This window comes from Watersipora subatra, chromosome 6, assembly GCF_963576615.1.
Source record: "Watersipora subatra chromosome 6, tzWatSuba1.1, whole genome shotgun sequence".
Taxonomy (NCBI): domain Eukaryota; kingdom Metazoa; phylum Bryozoa; class Gymnolaemata; order Cheilostomatida; family Watersiporidae; genus Watersipora; species Watersipora subatra.
Window position 1 is genome coordinate 28,341,802 of NC_088713.1, and position 11,917 is coordinate 28,353,718.

The window sequence follows — 11,917 nt, forward strand, 5'->3', positions numbered from 1 at the left end:
ATTGCAATGGTATGTTGACAAATTAACATATGGCATGTTGACAAATTGTTATGGCATGTTGATGAATTGCTATGGCATGTTGATGAATTGCTATGGCATGTTGATGAATTGCTATGGCATGTTAAGAAAGATTAATGGCGTGTTGGTGAATTGCTATGGCATGTTAAGAAATATTAATGGCGTGTTGAACAGTTGCTATGACATGTTGAAGAATTGCAATGGTATGTTGACAAATTAACATATGGCATGTTGACAAATTGTTATGGCATGTTGATGAATTGCTATGGCATGTTGATAACTTGTAATGATATAGTGAGAAATCTTCATGCCATGTTGAGAAATTGCTATGAAATGTTGAAGAATTGCTATGGCATCCTGACGATTTGCTATGGCTTGTTGACGAATTGCGCAATTACTTATATTAAAAAAACAGCAAAAGGTTAAACATAGACAGCCTCACATCGGAATTATTTAGTAGATTGCAGCTAGTAAACTGGTCTTCATTTGTGGATGTTACACATGTACCTGCAAGCATTTTCTATTTGTTAAATATTTTGGTGCTGAGAAGTGCTCAAAAGCTTATCTATCACTAATGTGATTCTTGTTGGAGTTATAACCCAACAGTTGTTATCTCTGATTTCCTGTAGGAGTTTCCTTCATCATTTACTTTTTGAAAAAATTTTAACAAATGCAAATTTTTTTGTTATAATTAATAAATTTAAAACGGCTATATCTAGTATAACTAGATTTTGTAGCAATAGATGTAGGTAATTCATTCACCCGCGTAAGTTTGGAACGTTCCAGAACCTCTAACGTTTCATCTGTCCTTATAAGCATGTTCTCAACATATAAATGTATTTTAGCAAGTTAATCAACTAAAATCTAGCTGCAATCTAAAGATGTTTTATCTGTAATCTCTGTTTGCTGACAAACTGATCTATGACAGCAAAGCATAACCCTATAGTCAAGAATAGAGCTAAACCAACCTGCCTTTGTGAGTCATGACTATTGGCACTTACCTACAGGAAGTTCATTATAGGTGTACCACAGTAAGTACCTACTATTATCTGACATAAAATAAGTAACTGAAATCTGTTATTAACAAAATCGGCAGCATTGCTGACACCTTCATAAAAGGTTTTGGATTAGATACTAACAAGGTATAACGTGAGAGAAAATAACTACATGCTATAATATTTATATACTAACAAACATTGCATTGTACAATACTGGCACATATAATAAATAAATAATAAATGTGATAAGAAGAAGATAAAAGGCTTGACACTGAGAATGTTAAACGTATAAATTACATCATATTTTAAACATTTCATAAAATACGGCATGGTTACAAATGCGTGTTAGATTACATTATACTGTATAGTATATATTACTATGTGATATATAATATGTAATACTATATATAATAAATTATTCCATATTGCAATAGTTTTCTTTCTATTTATTTATTTTTTGGCGACGCCATACATGTATGTAAGGCATTTTCAACCATCTATCAACTGTTGTACACATACACAGCTATCAACTGGTGTACGCATACACAGCTATCAACTAATGTATACATACACAGCTATCAACTGCTGTACACATACACAGCTATCAACTGCTGTACACATACACAGCTATCAACTGGTGTACGCATACACAGCTATCAACTGCTGTATACATACACAGCTATCAACTGCTGTACACATACATAGCTATAAAATGCTGTACATATACACAGCTATCAACTACTGTACACATACACAGCTATCAACTGCTGTACACATACACAGCTATAAACTGCTGTAAACATACACAGCTACCAACTGTTGTACACATACATAGCTATAAAATGCTGTATACATACCCAGCTATCAACTGCTGTACACATATACACAGCTATCAACTGCTGTATACATACACAGCTATCAACTGATGTATACATACACAGCTATCAACTGCTGTACACATACACAGCTATCAACTGCTGTACACATACACAGCTATCAACCGATGTACACATATACACAGCTATCAACTGATGTACACATACACAGCTATCAACTGCTGTACACATACACAGCTACCAACTGCTGTACACATACACAGCTATCAACTGTTGTATACATACACATCTATAAACTGATGTACACATACACAGCTATCAACTGCTGTACACATACACAACTATCAACTGCTGCACACATACACAGCTATCAACTGCAGTACACATACACAGCTATCAACTGCTGTATAAATACACACAGTTATCAACTGCTGTACACATACACAGCTATCAACTGCTGTATATATACACAGCTAACAACTGCTGTACACATACACAGCTACCAACTGCTGTATACATACACAGCTATCAACCGATGTACACATATACACAGCTATCAACTGATGTACACATACACAGCTATCAACTGCTGTATACATACACAGCTAACAACTGCTGTACACATACACAGCTGTCAACTGTTGTAGACATACACAGCTATCAACTGCTGTATACATACACAGCTATCAACTGCTGTACACATACACAGCTATCAACTGCTGTACACATACACAGCTACCAACTGCTGTATACATACACAGCTATCAACTGCTGTACACAGACACAGCTATCATCTGTTGTACACATACAAAGCTTTCAACTGCTGTATACATACACAGATCTCAACCGCTGTACACAGACACAGCTATCATCTGCTGTATACATACATAGCTATCAACTGCTGTACACATACAAAGCTTTCAACTGCCATGACGACGAGTTTTACGCAGTTCACACGTATGTGAAGGAGCCAGCAAAAATGGGTGTGCTCCGTGAATATGACCTGCTGTTACTCAAGCTGTGTAAGACAGACGTAAATGAAGGTCGCGTCATTGCGAAACAGCGCTCAGGTAATCCTCTTTTCGGTCTTTTTGGCAACACAGTAAGTTACAATATACTCACCTTACAATGTAGGCATAGATCTTCAGTATCTGGACGTCTACTGGAAGGACTTATCTTTAATGATTTCTTGTATTTTTCTGATTCAACTTTGGCCATGAAAAGTGAAAAGTCTAACAATAATGACTATGACGCTGCTCGTGGTTGTTGGACGAACGACGTTATTTACCCAAATGGTTACAGGTTTGCTGAATACACTTACAAACATTCAGACTGTGCAACAGACAAAGAGATGCATATCAAATTTTTACCATCAGATCTTGATTATGTCTCTAAGTTTATGATTCTCAGTTTTGCCTTCAAGTTTGCTCTAAAGGAGTGTCAGTTTAACAGTGACCCGCCGAGTATTCCTTACATGGTCTATGGTAGGCCAGATGGGCAACAAACACTGCCCAACGATATGGCTCAGCTAATGCCTGATGCCTTATTCAGCAGCGCTATTCCACCACGGTCAGCAGCAACTCTGCTGTCGGTGAGACCAAGTCAAGAATAGCAATATTGTTTTCTGTCGACAGTTTAAACACTTCCCATTATGCCTAAAACTTAACTACATGATGCAAGGCATCCAAGTAAAGAGAAGCTCCACAACATCAAAGATGCAAAAAAACTACCACAGTTCTGACACTTCTCAAGGAATTGAAAAGTTTTCAGGGGCGATTATAAGCACCTGAAATATAACGTTTTTATTGTCAGTCTGTATTGACATAGCAACAGCTGATTATATACCGGGTTCATATATAAAGCCTCTTAAGGATTCATTGAGGAATAGTGGGCTATGGTAACTTACCTCGAACAGAAGACAAGTGTTAACACTTTTGCAAGGGTTTAAAAGATAAACAAATCAAAAACAGCCAAGCGGTGTAGTGAGCTCTACCAGAAGATGTAGTTCTTCTACAAAAACAGAAGCAACACTTCCACCAACATGCTCCGCACACTGGTTGTCAGTTTTGCACCTCAGGTGTCTATGTCTGCTCCTATACACAGACAGCAACTATCATCTGAATTCTCTGATATCAACTGGTTATTCAGTTTAGATGCCCTTGCTATCTGTAAGTTGATGTGTACTAGTAATTTTTTTATTATGTATTTTTTTCGTCATTTGTAAAATACGTGTAAGAAAAATTTAAGAGGCAAGAAAGACTACGTTGTATAGCAGATAATAGTGGAAACCTAATTGCAGTATCCTTTTTATTAGGTTTTTTTAAAAATGGCGATCTGAATATCCGAAAGATAGATAGACGGATAGGTACAGGCAGAGATGAGCACTTGAATTAACATGCTTACTCAAGCGAGCCTATCAGTTCAACTCATAAACAAACTAAACTGAATAGATTTTTAGTCCCTTTTACTGATTTTAGAATTGATTGACTCGGCATATCTTACCAGTAAAAATTGAATAGAATCGGCTATTTACTGTCATCCTAGACAAATTGAAATTATTCATTCTTTACTTTTAGTAAGCAAAACGACTCAACATGCATTAATGCTTCACTTTATCATTACTATATCTATTATTATTGCTGCATCAAAACAATGCATCATGAGCAGTTAAATCCTAAGCAAACTAATCTGTTATTGGATGCACGCAGAAGCTAAGCTGTAAGTGCCATCCAATCTCACCAGCCACATTTGTTTCCACAAGACTTCAGTATCAAGGCGTATATTTTATTAGTCGATAATATGTATTACATACCAATATAATATCATTCTATGGAACACATGTGCACTGACAATAAGCTTAGTTGTTCTGTTTTTATTGCAGTTCAACTAAATGTTATTTCGTTAGCCTATATGAGCTAATCATCCAAAAAGATGCATTTATTTTTATGCTTGCAATGTCATGCTTATATTTATATACCTGCCTGAACTCTAGGAAAGCTTTTATATCTGCTCTCCATGTAATGATTCGTACGCCGTGGCTGCACAAGTGATCACCTCGTTGCTCTGGAGCTTCATTGCTATCCTTTAACTTGGAGATTAGTAATGTTCAGTGGAAGAAGAAACAAACTGATTATTTTGGTCATGTGGTTATTTCAGAACTCTACACTCCATTTATCTACGATAACTAAGTCAAGTAGTAATTGTCCCACACAATGGTAATCGCTGGCCACTTCATGTATACATGTGTTTCATTTCCCCAGAAAGCCTTTACAGCGGCTTGCCTTAGTACTTGTACAAAATATTGATCACATATCACAGAGTTAACAGATCTACTTAATTTTTGTCCAAACAAAATTAAAATGTTATTGTTAATTTAAATAGTTATCGTTTTGCCAAAAAACAAGCCAGTAGGTGTTTTTTCTACTTAAAAGTCCCAGCATAACTTTGCGCTTTCCGAACTGGTTTATTTTTGGTTTACGATGAATGAAGAGTAAAATTGTATACTGTAAACGTAACTAAGTGTATTTCTGCTAATGAGCTTCTTCAACATTGGGCCTACAATATTTCTGTCAGATATATTTTTATATTGAAAAATTTGAACCTGCATTCTAGTCCTACTATAAAAATTATAACGTTTTTCTTTTGCAGGTTTCCAGGTTTCCAGACTATACCGTACAGGATGAATTTATTCGCGGAGTTATAATTCGCGAAAATTGTCTTTTCATGCATATTCGCGGATGAATTTAAACTGCCACTCTCTAGGAAAAGTTAACTCTATTGTGGCTAGTAATAGAGTTATTCCTACGCATGCGCACACCGCGTGTTCCGGTTTATATTTAGCTTACAACTGGAGACCATCACGCCAAGCTACGATAAACAATTTTTGCTGCGTCCAGAGGTTTTCACGAATATTCATCGCTTTGGAGGCCTTTGATAAGCCAACAACTTGTGGTAAGTAATAAGTTTTTTTAAAACCATTTACTAAATTAATAATTGAATTTTAATTTAGTAACACGCAATATTTATTTTTTCCATTCCTACCGCTTTGTTATTCGTTTTAGTGTGAGAAAGAGCCCAATAATCTACACGAACCAATGGCAGTAAAGCTAATAAACGCAGACTGCGCAACGGTTGCTCACCTACTCCAAGAAATAAGTATAGTAAGCAGCTTTTTCATCATATCCGGAGGTACAATGACTGCAAGGGTGGTGGATTTTATTCCTAGACGATCACCAATCATTCAGGGATGTCTTGAAATTGAAGTGACCGCAGCTGCTAACGAGGAGAATATATCTGTTTTAAAATAGGAACAAGAACGCCTTTACGATCACAAACTTTTGGCCAACCAGCAGAACGTTGCAATAGTAAGCCACGAGGAGATTTCTGATGATAACTGACTTACCAGCCATGTAGTAGGGAGAGAATTGCCTTTAACATCTACCCAAGACACTGACAGCGATATAGAGCTCTATTACCAAAATAACTAGTCAGAGAGCACCATTACACGCTAGTATTCACTTATCAGGAGTATCAGTTTAATTTTATTGCTCTAGACAACCGCCATATAGACTAAACTGTTTATATTTACTCCATTCATCATTTTGAAATTGTATTTGTATTTGAAACATTTTATTGCTACACTCAAGTTTGTAATAAATTATAATATATCTATATATGAAATAAAATATATAATTTAATCATGTTTGCTGCAGCGATATTAAGAAGTTGTGTTCGATGAAGGGGTCTAGGTTGACTGGTTGCTTCTCTGCCAATATTTCTGCCACGGTGAATATTACTACTTGTCTCTAGTTTTCGTAATCGGAGTAGGTTGTTTCATTGTCAATCTGCAGTAAAACCAAAAAAGAAAAATATTCATAAGTGTTATGGAAGTACAAAAACAATAGCTGAAGTATTTAATGAAAGCGATCAGCTTTTAAACAAAAGAATTAACTAATGCAGTTAATTATGGAAAAACGTATCTGCAAAGCAAATACATACCATAATGTCTAGATCACGATCGTCCTCAACTTCGGTATTAGAGATTGATGGAGTTGATTTCAATGTAAAAAGACTAGGAGAGATGTTTTGCGATGACGAAGCCATGCCGAATAACTTGTGAAAACCTTGAATAATTTTGTAAAATTTGATGCAATGGCAATAAATCTCGAAGCCCGGCAATGATTTTAAACAAGTTTTGGAACTCGGCTACGTTTAGTACTTCTGCCTAGTGGCTATTTTTGCTATGACGCCATTCTGCATATGTTGTGACAACCTTGAATAATTTTGTAAAGAAATGTGATGCATTGGCAATGGTGTTAGCTCAAAGCCCAAGCAATGATTTTAAAAATGTTTTGAAATTCAACTACGTTTAGTATTTATATTGAAAACTAGCCTAGCAGCTAGTTTTTAATTTGATGCAGTAGTTATTCTCCCTTGTGATTAAAAATAGTCTGTTTAAAAAATAGTGTGATTAAAAAATGCCTGTTCGCGAAATCGCGAATTTTTATAACCAACGAATATTTTCATCCTGTACAATGAAAGGTTTTTAATGCATCTATTCAATTGTTCAATTTATTGATTCTTGTTCAAAATTTTCTGTCGAACTCAAAAACTTTAAATTAAAACTATATGACCGAAACTCTAACATTTACATTTACAACAAAAATGCCAAATGTTTGCGACGATTTAATTATGCCTAAATGAGCAAAAGGATCTGTAGTAAAAGAGTTAATACTTGATATACAAACAGTCAAGAGGATTATCTAGCTTAGCTAATGCATGTAGTTAAGTTAGTGGTTGTGGTTTATTGTTATTTTTATAGATTACTATAAATCAATTTTCTTTCCGTATTGAAAAAGAGTTGATTTTGTATTTTTGAGGGACTTGAACCGATTTATGTAAGTAAGGTTAGCTATAAAATTAAGAAATGAATTTCGGAGTATTGCACTTAAATACTCAATTGAATCAATTCTAACATTTTATATCATACAAAATAATTAAGAATTAAAATGTCAATTTCTTGAAGAGAGTTGATTTCAATTGAGTCATTTTTAAAGCTTTAAAAACATATCTGGGCACAGGTAAGTGCAGATATGTGCTGGTAGGTACAGGTAGGTGCAGCTATGTGCTGGTAGGTACAGGTAGATACATTTAAGTACAGCTAGGTTCGGGTAGGTACAGGAAAATACAGGTGGGCACAGGTAAGTACAGGTAGGTTTGGGTAGGTACAGATATGGATGGATAGATAAATAGACAAATACCCAAATAGATAAGTACATGTGTAGATACAAGTATAGTAATAAAACCATTGGAGAATTATTCCTATGATATCTCTAGGGAAAGACCCCAATATTATACTGGTCATTACATAGAACAACCATCCATGACAATCTCAACCATGACAGCTCTATGACAGCTCCTTCATTGTGAACTTCTGTTGCTGCTCACAGTTGATAGTTTAGTAGCAGTCTAGAGTCTTACTAGGAGGTAAATCATAATTGGCTTCTATGAATCACTGACTCAGCGCAGATACATGCTTAGCTAGTTGATGAGCTGCAGTGGACTTTCTACTAAAGATAAAGCAGTGCCACTATTGTGAACCCTGCTCTTTCATAATCAGTAGATCATACCACTATTGATGCATATGAACTGCTTACATTAGTGTGGTGATTAAATGGTAGCCTATACTTTTAATACTGCCGTAGATAACAGCAGTTAGGGTACGAATTGTTCAAATTTTGCAATGCCAGCTGACTACACTTTCCAAAAATGCACAGTGGGTGTGAAGCAGGGTTACTTTGCTGTGTGAAAATACTGCAGACAGTTCTTGGCCATTATGAGAAACAACACTTTCGATTATGTTGGCTATATCATAATGGACCTACGAACTGACTTTATTCAGTTGAGAACATTATGAGAATGACACTGGAATAATGAGTAGTTACACCATGACCTTACTATGACCTTACTAGTACCCTTACTATGACATTACTAATACCCTTTCCAGTCCCGTGCACCATGAGAGATTGTCATGAGTAAACAGTATTATCCTTATACATGTATCAGCATGTAATTATCTGGCGGCTGTGTAATTACAAGGTAATTGAGTGGTCTAATGGATAGCTCGCTGGTCTGTAAAACAAGGTTTCTGAGTTCAAGCCCCATGAGAGGCACCTTTATCTGCGATACTGTTACCAAATACAGTTCTGTTACAGAAACAGCTTTATTATAGTAAAGATTGTCGGTATAATATGCTACGAGCTTTTATGAAGTTTTCAATGAAGTTCTATTACAATACTAACATAACGATGTCCAGCAACTCTGTGAGATAGTTATTATCAGAATAACAAATCTATAATGTTAAATTAATAAATCCCACTTCATCACCATTCACATTTGTGTATGTGCGCATGTGTGTATGTGCATGTGTGTATGTACGCGCATCTGTTAGTCTTTGTAAACCATCTAAATTTCTGCAGTTTTTGGCCGACTTGATCCAAACCTTCTATAGATATGCTGCTTGTCTTCTACCAGACTACCCAAAATACTTGGTTTGTAAAATCAATCTGCATCTTGAAAACCAGCCTCGTCGACGTCCATCTGTGGGCTATCGCTCGGCATCTCCGGGTATCACCTGATTTGCTACTAACACTCTACTAATAGACAGGATTAGATGAGTGCCTGCCTTTTGATACACGAATATAACTGTAGCCTGAGGTCTGTGTTCGTAGTTTAGGTTGGTTGGTTATATCTACCGACCTTTTGCTATATGACAGACAGGATCATATAAAGGTAGGTATAAGGTTGCCACATGAGAATTCTAATATGAACATATAGTATACAGTTACCATTATACAGCCACATTGTACAGAGCATACAGAGAGTGTCAGTCACGTCTGATACATATCACCTACTATAATAGTAATACTGATCAGTACACGAGCTTTGAGAGATACACAAGTTATGAACACTTTGTTCAAATACAGCAATTGACTAAACTTCATTGAATGTAAGTGTGGCAGTAACTCTTATAGGTCTCATTTAGTAACTACTCAGTCTGAACATGGAACAATGTCAGGAAGTAGATCAATATTGAAGTTTGCATGTGCAGGTGTTGATGTCACAATCACTGGGCATTTGAAATTATTATCATCTGATGTTCTAAATTGAAATTAACAGTCATCTGGCTGTCTTCATCAGTTGTGAGTATTGCTTCAATATGGAGATTGTCTTCGTATGCCACTGCCAATTCTATACTGGATACGTGATGATGCTGTCATAGGAATAAACTAATGCTCTACTGGGTCAAGCGTGACGTCCAATCAGAAAGAGATAGCGCACTCCCTAACTGATTTGTATCTACCTAAATTGACAGGCACTTGTTTATGCTCACTTCAATTGCTTACATTTGGTAGACCATTTCTCTACAGCTGCCTGATGTTCTCTTTCTACGTCAACCACTCTGTTTTGGCATGAAATAGGACTCACTTCAAGGTATTTACTTGACTGTTGTACATCATATTGTTTTGATGTTTTTGAGGGAATTGCTTCTATTATTACCTTTCAGAGATATAATAAACATATTTCCTTATTGCTGTTGTTAAATTACATACATTACGGTGGGTTAGGCCTACAGCTTTAATTAATATTTATTTTATTGTTGTAAAACATAGGTATAGGATAGGATAGTAGTCTCCAAGCCCGTATTCCCTGGGGCAGCTGGCCGACTGAGCTGACCCAACTTTTTAGGAACTTTTCGCGGCTAAGTACAGTCAAACTCTGATAACTCGCCCTCAGATAAAATGTAGCATTTCATCTCAAACACAAGGTTAACTCGAACGGATTTGTTTGGTCCGTTCGCACACAATAATAAATTGCTTCAGATAACTCGACTGCAACATCATTTATTCGAAAAGTTATTTGCCCAACGACTACAGAGACGGTTTTTATCACTGTAGAATATCACTTTATTCTAAGCCATAGAGACAAACATCAACTTTTAGTAGTTCTTAGACGTAATTATTATCATCATCAGTGGCAAAATATTCTTGTTAACTACTTTTATAAAGGTTTGAAAATATCAAGTTTTACCAAACATCAGCTTGGCCATGTCCCATCGAAAGCGTGGAAACCTCCAAATGAACTTAAAATAAAATCTGCAAAATTGGTCTTTGTTAAAACGCTCAAAAGAAAAAGATGTCTTTTTTCTGAGCGTTTTAACTGCAGTCAAGTTTTGCCTATTTTAATTTAAAAACGTCTCGTCAGTCACATTACCAAAAACAAAACAAGTCTCAAAATATAGAAAAATGTTGATACTTTCCGATAAAATTTATAAAAAATCTACATGAGAGGCCCGGCTGAGGCCCTATATAAGAGAAACCGGTTAGGGGCTTCACCGCCCCCTTCACACCCCCAGGTGTTCATAACTTGTCGCCTAACATTAGCCACCCCAACTTGCAACCAGTGAATACAGGCCTGGTAGTCTCTGTCAATTCCTGCTGACAGCTACTTTTTCAACAACCAGCACTACTCTTACTGTTTTCCATTATCACTTATTCCATTATCAGGTCGCAGGCTGTATGACTGGGGAATTTTAGTTTTTTAAAATGCATCTTATAATAGGGACCAGGGATAATAGTACTCATAATAGTACCATGGAATTGAGACTGCGCCCTGTGATATGATGAACTATATGGTAAGGAAAATACTGTATTTATCAGTAGATACACCTGGTGTCCTTCAAGTTATATAAACTAGCAGATGAGGAACTAGTTTTATGCCATAGTAATACTACTTATTGTTAATCATTTATTAGTAATCTCGTACACTGAATGATAGAAGTTTTTTTGGTTTAAACAACAGTCTCCTATTCAAATGTACATATGCACCATCTACTATAATAACTGCCATATAGTAAAAGCATTTTCTGGCAGTTTTTAACTTAGAGCAATTTCATTTTTAGCAGTACATGAGCTACCTGATTTCGCACTTTCTGTAATATAACTTTGCCTACTAGTTAGATGTACTCACATTAGAAAGATCGACAGCTTCTAACTTTGATTAACA